The sequence below is a fragment of the Artibeus jamaicensis genome, unplaced genomic scaffold, assembly GCF_021234435.1.
Source record: "Artibeus jamaicensis isolate MK-2021 breed Jamaican fruit bat unplaced genomic scaffold, CSHL_Jam_final contig_685, whole genome shotgun sequence".
Classification (NCBI taxonomy): domain Eukaryota; kingdom Metazoa; phylum Chordata; class Mammalia; order Chiroptera; family Phyllostomidae; genus Artibeus; species Artibeus jamaicensis.
This window is the reverse complement of record NW_026521924.1, coordinates 5697751-5710008: the sequence shown is the minus strand read 5'-3', so window position 1 is coordinate 5710008 and position 12258 is coordinate 5697751.

Below are 12258 nucleotides of genomic sequence, written 5' to 3'. Positions count from 1 at the left end.
GTGACCAAGATTAATGAGCCTGTCTCACTGCTAGATGATAACATGCGTGAACGAATGCTGGACTTATTGCACCAGCTAAACAGAGATTACCCCAAATGTTCTTTTAGAAAAATTTAATATTTGTAATTTCTAAGAACTCTATTGAAGACATAATTGTTAGAAGTTTCAAAACACTCATATATATCTTTACATTTATTTGTCTTTATTTTGCCATATTAAAAGAGGTAAAGATGCACCAAAATCTATTGGACTTGTGGATTCTGGGCTTTCTTAATCTAGACCTTTCCTGTCTTCATATGTTGCTTAGACACTGACCATAAATGTATAACAAATTGAATAAGAGAAGCAACGTTAACATGTTTATATATCCTGGGAACAATTTTATGCTCACTAGTCACCCTCAGCTTGTCGAAGGTAATGCTTAAATGTCAAATCATTTTGAGAGTTTGAATTAAGCACCTAGAGGACCTTGATATTTGGAGAAATGTACTACATTCCTAGAAAGGTTCTCCAGGGTGGTAAATTTCTGATGTAGTTGTTAACCTTATGATTGATTGGCCAGTGGGGTTATGAAATGGCCTATTTTCCATAGCTCTTCAGACATCTCAAGAAAATGGCAGACCACCTTATCTGTGTAAGATTTTAAACACTGTGGTTAGGTCTTGACTTTATAAAACCTCTATTTATATAACATGTCTCTGACTCTGTCTCCACAATAAAGACATATTAGGTCCTTAAAAAATCAATTGAGGAAAATCCCATGTTTCTCTCAAGTCATCTTCCTCAGAGATTTGTGGTGGTCTCATTCTGCACCACTGGCATGACTATGGATTTTGGGAAGTGTGTAGTGATCACATAGTCATATAGAATTCATACTGACCTGTGAAAGACATATAGTTTACACTAACTTAAACCACATCTCAAATTTCCCTTCCTCTGGAGTTTAGAATGAAGGCAGAAATATCACCAGGCAATATCCCTGATAGAAACATTAGAAGTTGGTTGTGGACCCCCAACAATACAACCCTAAGCACCTCCTCACCTTGCTGACAGCATTGCTTGCATTGATGACATTATGGTGTTCACATGGATGATCCAGGCTTACTTCAATCTATTTCCCACTGTGGTCCTGGGAAATAGATTGGTCCCGGGAAATGTCACCTTGTTACATCACTACATTCAAGGTAGGGGACAGCAAATTCATTCTCCCAATGTAATCACATCAGTCAGGTCCCTGACAAAGAAGCCTTGATGACTTATTTTGGAAAAATCTTTTGGTAGAGCCACTCACATTTAACTCATATTTCTATTGCTTATAAGTCACTCTCTTTGGGAATACAAGTTAGTTTCTCCTGGAGATCGTGCTAAAGATTATGTGAATAAAAATACACAATTTGACATATCAAATTATTCCTTGCTGCCTAAAGTATTTGGACTAAGTTCAGTCCTTCCCGAATCTAGAATGTCAGCTCCAGGGGAGCAAAGATAGGGAAGGATACCTTTGGCCCAAAAAACCTACTCACAGAAAAACAGTTTGGCTGTCCTTTGCATGTTAACAATGATCGTTCAAGAGATATCTAGGACTTTCAACAGGAGAAAATAATTTTTATCTGGTACCATCTGTGAGCCACTAATAAATCAAAGCAATTTAATTGTACTTTATTTGTGGCAAAATATAAATAATATTTACCACATTGTCTTTTTAACTTTTAATTCTCCATTATAATGTGCCTGTATATCATTAAAAAGAGGAAATCATTAGACAAGTTAATGAGTAAACAATAAGTAAATAAACAAATCCTTCCAATGAATAGTAAGGGTCAGTGTTCCAAAGAATCAGTAAGATTATACAATAAGTATCTCACACACACGCACACACACATGATCCTAAAATTAATCCATTGACTTCCTACATATCTTTAATAGATGAAAGGGCAGTTCAGTTGAATGTAAACTTATTTGGTATTTTATATTTTGGATTCATGAGTTCTTGTCAATCAGTCACCATTTTATATTTAAATGAGAGGTTGTTTAGGTAACACATAATCCCTATATGTCAGTGGCTCACAACCACAACCAATTATGCCTTGCTCACATTTCACTTTAACTGATTTGATGTTACTCCCTGTGTCTTCTGAATCTGGGACTACAGCTGAAAGACAAGCCCTCTTTGGGCCGTGTCATTCTCATGAAATAGCAAAAAGAATAAAAACCAACCATGCAGTGGCTCCTAAGGCTTCTGTTTAGATATGATGTTTACATTCACTGATGTAGTTGTTAACCTTATGATTGATTGGCCAGTGGGGTTATGAAATGGCCTATTTTCCATAGCTCTTCAGACATCTCAAGATGACTTGGTCCAACATCACAGGGCAGGAAAACATATTTAGCTTTGTAAAATGTCACACTGTACTCCAAAGTAGTTATACCATTTTGCATTCGCATCACCATTGGATGAGAATTCCTGCTGCTTCACAATATTGTGAGTATTTGATACTGTTGTTTTCTTTTACCTATTTAAATAAGTGTGTAGTAGTATCTCATTGTTATTTTTATTTGCATTTTCATAGTCAATCTACCACATTCTCATAGAAATTATAATGAAAAGTAATTATTGATGAATTCACAATTTTGACTCATTCTCTTTCTACAAGATCATTTTTCAATAATCTTTCAGAAAATTAGCTATTAATTATGTAGCTGTTGACTAAATTTTGGGTATATCTAAGGCCGTACGGGTCATATTTACATTGTTTACTTTTATATACTCAGCAACTGACATATATTAGGTACCTAATAACTACTCTTATGAATAAATGGATAAACTTAAAGTCATCCCTACTCATCTGAGATTGAAAGAAGCTTTATTTTTGAAAAATTTTAGAAAAAGAATCTTATGCTGGATTCTCAACTGAAAGGTATCCTTATTTATTCCTTATTATCTTCATGAAGACTACCAGGCTCCTTTTCTTTAATTTTAGCTCTGTGATATTTTAAAAAAATATTTAAATAATCAGCCCTGGCTGATGTGGCTCAGTGGATGGTGTGCCGGCCTGCAAACCAAAGGGTCGTCGGTTCGATTCTCAGTCGGGGCCCATGGCTAGGTTGTGGGTCAGATCCTCAGCTGGGGATGCAGAAGAGGCAACCACACATTTATGTTTCTCTCCCTCTCTTTTTCCCTCCCTTCCCCTCTGTCTAAAAATAAAAACAAAATTTTTTAAAATATATTTAAATAATCAAAACACCAATTAATGTGCTAAAAGATCCAGATGACATAAAAATGCTTGAAACATCACTCTGTCTCTTAAGTTTTTTTTTTTCTTTGTGTTCCTGTTCTCTCCTTTCCTGGACCTTAAAAGCAATACTTGGAAAAAATGAAAAGTACAAAAAATGTTTACTTAATTTCTACCTTCTTTTAACATGCTTTAACTGATACAACAGCAATAATGTGTAGTAATGTATATATTTATTCCTGAAAGTCGACATGAGAAATTAGTGACTCTGGGGAAGAAAATTGGGTTGTTAGAAATAGGGAAGAGAGAGTTTTAATTTTGCGGTATAATATTTGGTATATTTTCCTTTTATTTTGTCTGCATAAAAAAATATCCCACATGTATTACCATTCTTTTCTAGTTGTTCAAGCCTGCAAAATGTGTTTCTGTGTAAAGTTCTTTTTTATCATTCTAGCCACACACACAACTGACTTACATGTTTTACTGAAGTGAGTCACTAATTTGCTCAGTAAACTACTACTAAACTTGATTAAGAAATCAGTTATTTTTTAACAATCTATTTTAAAAATTGACCATTTTAAAGTATAGGTTTGAATCAGCTTTGCCTAATTCAACTGCATTGTCTATAGAAGTAAAGGTACTTAAAAAAAAACAAACAAATAATATGGATGCCAATAACAAAAGAGTTTGTCAAGATAGATTCTTGGGGAGGGGGGACTATTTTGATTTGTTCTCTGTGCAAAAATCTGTCAGTTTTTTAAAATGAAGTGTTTAGATTTCCACCGCTATGGAATTCCAGGGAAACAGAAATATCAAGCCATGCCAGGTCACTGGTCTTCATGAAGGATCCAGAGCCCTTTTCTTGCCCTCCCCTTACTAGCTCAAGATCAGAGGTCAAGACTCATTCCCCTGAGTGTCAGTTTCTCAATTTAAAAATGAAAACAAGAGTACCTCTTTTATTTATTTCTAAATAGGACAAAGTTGGACTCAAATATTGACCAATGAGACAAGTACTATTTGTAGAGCTAAAATATTTTGTATAATTTTTATTGTGGTAAAACAATAGTAATGTGAGAGGAAAGGGTGATTTTCCTTGCTTCACTGGTAACTGAGTGCATAAACAGTATGTTCAATATGATAGTTATTAATACAGACAACTCTGAGTGGTCCAAATCTGTTAAAAAGTGGGTGAATATTTAATCAATATATTGTAATTTAATAAAGCAAACTATAAATCTTTTAGCCTATGGCTCAATGTATTAATGCTCAACACAGTTCTGAGAACTGACCTGCTCTCTTAGAAGAATGATGGTCAGTTTTTCCCAGACCTATCTGTCTAACACTAAATCTGCCTTTTTGATCAGACCTACTGAAATAACCTCAACCACTGGAAACTGTATTCCAAGACTCTGCGACTTAATTTGCTACTTAAGAAATCAGTCTTTTCTTTTACAGAGCACATCTACCCATTGGTACCACAAATAAATCTAAAAAATATTTATGTTATTATAGTTCTCCCACTTTCCCCTCTTTGCCCTCTCCACTTAGCCCACCCCCAATTCCATAATCAGTCCTCTCACTGTTGTCCATGTCCATGGGTCCTTCATATATGTTCATTGACTAATACCTTCACCTTCTTTCAATCAGTCCACACCTCGCCCCTCCCCCTGCCCCTTATAGCTATCTGTCTGTTCCATGATTCTATGCCTCTGGTTCTATTTTGTTCATTAGTCTATTTTTTCATTAGATTCCTTTAATAAGTGATATCATATGGTATTTGTCTTTCACCAGCTGGCTTATTTCACTTAGCATAATAGTCTTCAGTTCCATCCACACTGTTATAAAAGGTAGGACTTCCGTCCTTCTTTCTGCCGCATAGTATTCCATTGTGTAAATGTATCACATTTTTTTAAATCTACTTGTCTAGTGATGGGCACTTAGGCTAGTTCCAAATCTTGGCAATTGTAAATAGCCCTGCTATGAACATGGGGGTGCATACATTCTTTTGAGTTAGTATTTCAGGATTCTTTAGGTATATTCCCAGTAGTGGAATTGCTGGGTCAAAAGGCAGTTCCATTTATAAGTATTTGAGGAAATTCCATATTATTTTCCACAGTAGCTTTACCAGTCTATATTCCCACAAATAGTGCACTAGAGATCCCTTTTCTCCACACCCTCACCAGCACTTGTTTGTTAATGTATTAATGATAGTCATCCTGACAGGTGTGAGGTGATACTTCATTGTGGTTTTAATTTGCATCTCTCTGATGGCTAGTGATGTTGAGCATTTTTTATACGTCTCTGGACCATTTGTATGTCCCCCTTGGAGAAGTGTCTATTCAGGTCCTTTGCCCATTTTTTAATTGGGTTGTTTGTCTTATTGGTGTTGAGTTGTATGAGTTCTTTATATGTGTTGGAGATTAAACCTTTGTCTGATATATTATTGGAAAATATGTTCTCTCATACTATCAGTTCCCTTTTCATTCTGATGCTGTAGTTTTTTCACTGTGCAGAAACTTTTTAATTTGATAATGTTCTATTTGCTTATTTTCCTCTACTTCCCTTGCCCTAGGAGTTATTCTGCAAAAATATTGCTATGTGAGAGATGCAGAATTTACTGCATGTGTTTTCCTCTAGTATTTTATGGTATTATGACTTATATTTAAGTATTTTAATTCATTTTCAGTTTATTCTGATTTATGATATAAGATGATGGTCTATTTTCATTTTTTTTGCATGTACCAGTCCAGTTGCCCCAACATCATTTATTGAAGAGACTGTCTTTACTTCATTGTGTGCTCTTGCCTTCTTTGTCAAATATTAACTGAACATAAATACATGGATTTATTTATGGGGTTTCCATTCTATTCTATTCCATGCTAGTACCAGATTGTTTTGATTACAGTGGCCTTCTAGTCTAGTATATTTGATATTAGGTATTGCGATCCCTCCAACTTTGTTCTTCTTTTTCAAGATTGCTGAGGTTATTTGGGGTTATTTTTGGATCCATATAAATTTTTGGAATATTTGTTCTAGATCTGTGATATTTGCCATTCAAATCTTAATAGGGATTGCATTGAATCTATAGGTTAGTTTGGGTAGTATGGACATTTTAATGATGTTAATTCTTACAATGAGTGAACACTGTAAATGCTTCCACTTATCTGTCTTCCTCAATTTCTTTCTTCAGTGTCCTATAGTTTTCCAAGTACAGGTCTTTTACCTTCTTGGTTAAATTTATTCCTAGGTATTTTTTGTTGTTGATATAGTAAATAGAATTTTTTTCTGGTAGTTCATTATTGGTGTATAAAAATGCCATCAATATCTGAATATTGACTTTGTATACCACTACTTTGCCAAATTCATTTATTAGGTCAAGTAGTTCTTTGGTGGAGCCTATATGATTTTACATGCATAATACCATGTTGTCTGCTAATAATGACAGCCGTACCTCCTTTTTTTCAGTTTGGATGTCTTTTATTTCTTCTTTTCTGATGATGTGGCTAGGACTTTCATTACTATCTTGAATAAGAGTGATGATAACAAATCGCGCTGTCTTCTTCCTGACTGTGAGGAAAATGTTTTTATTTATTTTTTTGCCCATTGAGTATGACGTTGACAATTGTTTTTTTGTATACTGTCTTTATTATGTTGAGGAATTCTCCCTCTATTCCCACTTTGCTGAGTGTTACTATCACAAATGGGTGCTGGATTTTATCAGATGCTTTTTCTGCATGTATTGGTATTATCATGTGATTTTTGTCTTTCATTTTGTTTATATGATATGTCTCTTTTATTGATTTGGGGATATTGTACCATCTTTGCTTCCCTGGAATAAAACCCACTTGACCCTGGTATATGATCTTTTTAATGTATTGTTGGAATTGGTTTGCTATAGATTTTGTTGAGAATTTTAGCATCAATGTTCATCAGAGTTATTTGCCTATAATATTTTTCTTGTGTCTTCACCTGGTTTCAGAATTAAGATAATCCTGGCCTTGTAAAAAAAAGTTTAGAAGTCTTCCTTCTTCTTAAAGTTTTTTGAAAGAGTTTGAGAAGGATAGATGTTAGGTTTTCTTTGAATGATTGGTAAAATTTTCCTGTGAAGCCATCTGGTCCAGGGTTTTTGTGTGCCAGGAGTTTTTTCATTAATGCTTATATTTTACTAGCTGTAATCAGTCTATTCAGGTTTTCTGCTTCTTCCTGATTAAGTTTTAGAAGATTGTCTATTTTTAGAAATTTACCCATTTTCTTGGGTAAATTTTCACGGTTGTCCAATTTCTTGGTGTGTAGTTGTTCAGCGTAATTTCTTACAAATCTTTTGTACCTCTGTGATATCCATTGTTACTTTTCCCCTTCCATTTATGATATTTATTTGGGTCCTCTCTCTTTTTTTGATGAGTCTGGTTAAAAGTTTATTGATTTTCCCATTTTTAAAAATGGGAAAAGGACTTGAACAGACATTTCTCCAAGGAGGACATACAGAATATCCAGAGACACATGAAGAGATGCTCGATATTGTTAGCTATCAGAGAGATGCAAATTAAAACCACAATGAGGTACCACTTTACAACAGTCAGGATGGCTATCATAAACAAAGCAACAAACAAAAAATGTTGGAGAGGTTGTGGGGAAAAGGGGTCCTTAGTTTCCTGTTGGTGGGATTGCAGACTGGTACAACCATTATGGAAAACAGTATGGAATTTTCTCAGAAAAATAAAAATCGACCTGCCTCTTGACCCAGCAATTCCACTGCTAGGATTTTATCCTAAGAATCCTAAAACATCAATTTCAAAGAACCTATGCACCACAATGTTCATAGCAGCACAATTTACAATAGCCAAGAGTTGGAAGCAACCTAGGTGCCCATCAGTAAATGAATGGATCAAAAAATGGTGGTACATATACACAGTGGAATTCTATGCAGCAGAGAGAAAGAAGGAGCTACTACCCTTTGCAACAACATGGATGGAACTGGAAAGCATTATGCTGAGTGAAATAGGCCAGGTGTTGAAAGACAAATACTATATGATCTCACCTTTAACAGAAAGCTAAACAACAAAACGAACAAGCAAGCAGAATAAAAACAAAGACACTGAAATAGAGAACAAGGGGACAGTGAGCAGAGGGGAGAGGGAAGGGAATTTAAGGGGAAAAGGGGGAGGCATTTAAAGGAACAAATAGGAAGGACACAGGGACGAGAACTAAGGGGGGTGGAAATGGGAAGGAGGTGGGGAGCAAGGGGAGAAATATTGATTTTGTTTATCTTTTCAAAGAACCAGCTCCTAGATTCATGAATTTTTTATTTATTTTATTTTTTTATTTTTTAGGTGTCTATGTCATTTATTTCTGCTCTGATCTTGATTATTCTCTTTCTTCTATTCTCTCTGGGCTTTTTGCTGCTGCTGCTGTTGTTGTTTTCTAGTTCTTTTAAGTGTAGTTTTAGGTTATTTATTTGGAGTTTTTCTATCTTCTTTAGGTAGGCCCGTAATGATGGGATCTTCCTTCCTATGACTGCTTTCACTGTGTGCCACAGGTTTTGGGTTGTTGTGTGTTCATTGTCATTTGTTTCCAGGTAATTTTTAATTTATTCCTTGATCTCATTGTTAACCCATTCATTATATAATAAGATATTGTTTAGCCTTCATGCATTTTGGATTTTTTTTATTGAGGTTGATTGCTAGTTTAAGTCCATTGTGATCTGAGAACATGCTTGATATGATTTCAATTTTCTCAAATTTGTTAAGGCTTATTTTGTGGCTTACCATGTGGTTTATCTTTGAGAATGATCCATGTGCATTTGAGAAGAATATATATTTTGCTTCTTTGGGGTGAAATGACCTGTAGATAGCAATTAAATCCATTTGATCTAGTGTGTCATTTAATGCCACTATATTCTTATTGGTTTTTTTGTCTGGAAGATCTGTCCATTGTTGACAATGGGGTGTTCAAATCCCCTACTATGACTGCATTGCTATCAATCTCTTTCTTGAAGTCTTCCAAGATTTTCTTTATATATTTAGGTGCTCCTATATTGGGTGCATATATGTTCACAAGGGTTATATTCTCTGTTGGACCGAACCCTTAAGTATTATTTAATGTCCTTCTTTGCCTTTTATTATGGGCTTTTTTTAAGTCTATTTTTGCCAGACAGAGTATTGCTACCCCAGCTTTTTTTTTCCATCTCCATTTGCATGGACTATTTTTTTCCGTATCTTCACTTTCAGCCTCTGTAAATCTTTTGTTCTGACATGGGTGTCTTGCAGACAGCATATATGCATATTTTTTATCCATTCAGTTAGAGGATTTAATTAATTTACATTTAAGGTTATTATCAATAGGTACTTATTCACTGCCTTTTCCTCCTTTGTACCTTTGTTCCTCTCTCTCTGTATTTCTTTCTCTACTTAAAGTAGTCCCTTTAGTATCTCTTGCAATGTCATTTTGCACTCTTTCAGCCTTTTTTAGGGGGTGGCAGGGGAGTTCTTTATTTTTCCTTCCGTTTTAAATGACAGCATTGCTGGATAGAATAGTCCTGGTTGTAGGACCTTGCTTTTCATTACTTGAAATATTTCGTGCCAATCCCTCCTGGCCGGTATTATTTCTGTTGAGAAATCAGCCAACAGCTTTATTGAAGCTCTTTTGTAGGTAATTCTTTCTCTCTTGCATCTTTTAAGATTGTCTCTTTGTCTTTAAACTTTGCCATTTTAATTGTGATCTGTCTTGGTACAAACCTCTTTGTATTCTTCCTTATTGGGACTCTGTACTTTCTGAACTTGCATGAATTTCCTTCACCAAGTTAGGGAAGTTTTCTGTCATTATATCTTCAAACAAGTTTTTATCCCTTGCTCCCTTTCTTCTCATTCTGATATCTCTATGATTAGAATATTATTATGTTTCATATTGTCCCAATGCTCCCTTAAACTATCCTCATTCTTTTTAAGTCTTTATTCATTTTGTTGCTGTTTTTTTTCTGCTTTGTCTTCCAAATTACAGATTCAATCCTCTGCTTCATCCACCTTCCTTTTAATTCCTTGTAGTGTATTCTTAATTTCAGATATTGATTCTTCATTTCCATCTGGTTCTTATTCATATTTTCTGTCATTTTCTTTTTTTATTTATTTTAATTGTTGTTCAAGTACAGTTTTCTGTATTTTACTCCCATCTCAGCCCACCCCTCATTACTCCCCACCTCCCTCCCATTTCCACCCCCCTTAGTTTTTGTCCATGTGTCTTTATACTTGTTCCTGTAAACCCTTCCCCCTTTCCCCTGAAATTCCCTCTGCTCTACCCTCTGGTCACTGTCAGCCTATTCTCTATTTCAGTGTCCTTGGTTATATTTTGCTTGCTTGTTTGATTTGTTATTTAGGTTCCCGTTAAAGGTGAGATCATATTGTATTTGTCTTTCACTTCCTGGCTTATTTCACTCAGCATGCTTTGCAGTTCCATCCATGTTGTTGCAAAGGGTAGGAGATCCTTCTTTCTTTCTGCTGCATAGAATTCCATTGTGTAAATGTACCACCATTTTTTGATCCATTCATTTACTGATGGGCACCTAGGTTGCTTCCAACACTTGGCTATTGTGAATTGTGCTGCTATGAACATTGGGGTGCATAGGTTCTTTTGGATTGGTATTTTAGTGTTCTTAGGATATAATTCTAGTGGTGGAATAGCAGTGTTATATTCTTAATACTTTACTTGAAAATAACTAAATAAAATAAAACGAACAAACAAACAAACAAAAAAGAAAACAATGAAGAAACAAGAATTCAAAAAATGAGGAGAGGCTTAGGAACCTCTAGGACACCTTTAAATATCCCAACCTCCGAATTATAGGGGTACCAGAAGGGGAAGAGGAACAGCCACAAGTGGAAAACTTACTTGAACAAATAATAAATAACTTTTCCAATCTGGAAAAGGAAATAGAATTCCAGGAAGTCCAGGAAGCTCAGAGAGTCCCAAAGAAGTTGGACCCAAGGAGAAACACAAAGCACATCATAATTATATTAGCCAAGATTAAAATGAAGGAGAGAATCCTAGAAGCAGGGAGAGACAAGGGGACAGTCACCTACAAAGGAGTTCCCATCAGACTGTCAGCGGATTTCTCAAAAGAGACCTTACGGGCAAGAAGGAGCTGGAAAGAAGTATTCCAAGTCATGAAATCCAAAGACCTACATCCAAGATTGATCTATCCAGCAAAGTTTTCATTTAGAATGGAAAGACAGATAAAGTGCTTCTCAGATAAGGTCAGGTTAACGGAGTTTATCATTACCAAGCCCTTATTATATAAAATGTTAAAGGGACATAATTTAAAAAAAGAAGATAAAAAACATGTATGGTGAAATGACAGCAAACTCACGGTTATTAACAACCACACCTAAAACAAAAATAAACTAAGCAAATAGCTAGAACAGGAACAGAACCACAGAAGTGGTGATCATATGGAGGGTTAGCAACAGGGGAGTGGGAGGAGGAGAGTGGGAAAAGCTACAGAGAATAAGTAGCATAAATGGTAGGTAGAAAATAGACAGGGGATGGGCAAGAATAGTATGGGAAATGTAAAAGCTAAAGAACTTATGACACATGGACATGAACTAAACGGGGGAATGTGGGTGAGAGGATGTGCAGGGAGGAGGTGGGACGACTGTAATAATATAATTAATAGAATATATTTTAAAATAAAAAAATTCATACTGTTTCCATAGTGGTTGTACCAGTCTGTAATCCCACCAACAGTGAACTAGGATACCCTTTTTTCCATAACCTCTCCAACACTTGTTTGTTGCTTTGTTTATGATGGACATTCTGACTGGTATAAAGTGGTATCTCATTATGATTTTAATTTGCATCTCTCTGATAGCTAGTGATATTGAGAATCTTCTCATGTGTCTCTGGATCCTCTGTATGTCCTTCTTGGTGAAGTGTCTGTTCAAATCCTTTGCCCACTTTTTAATTGGGTTGCTTGTGTTCTCACAGTGGAGTCATGTAAGTCCTTTGTGTATTCTGGAGATTAAACCCTTGTCTG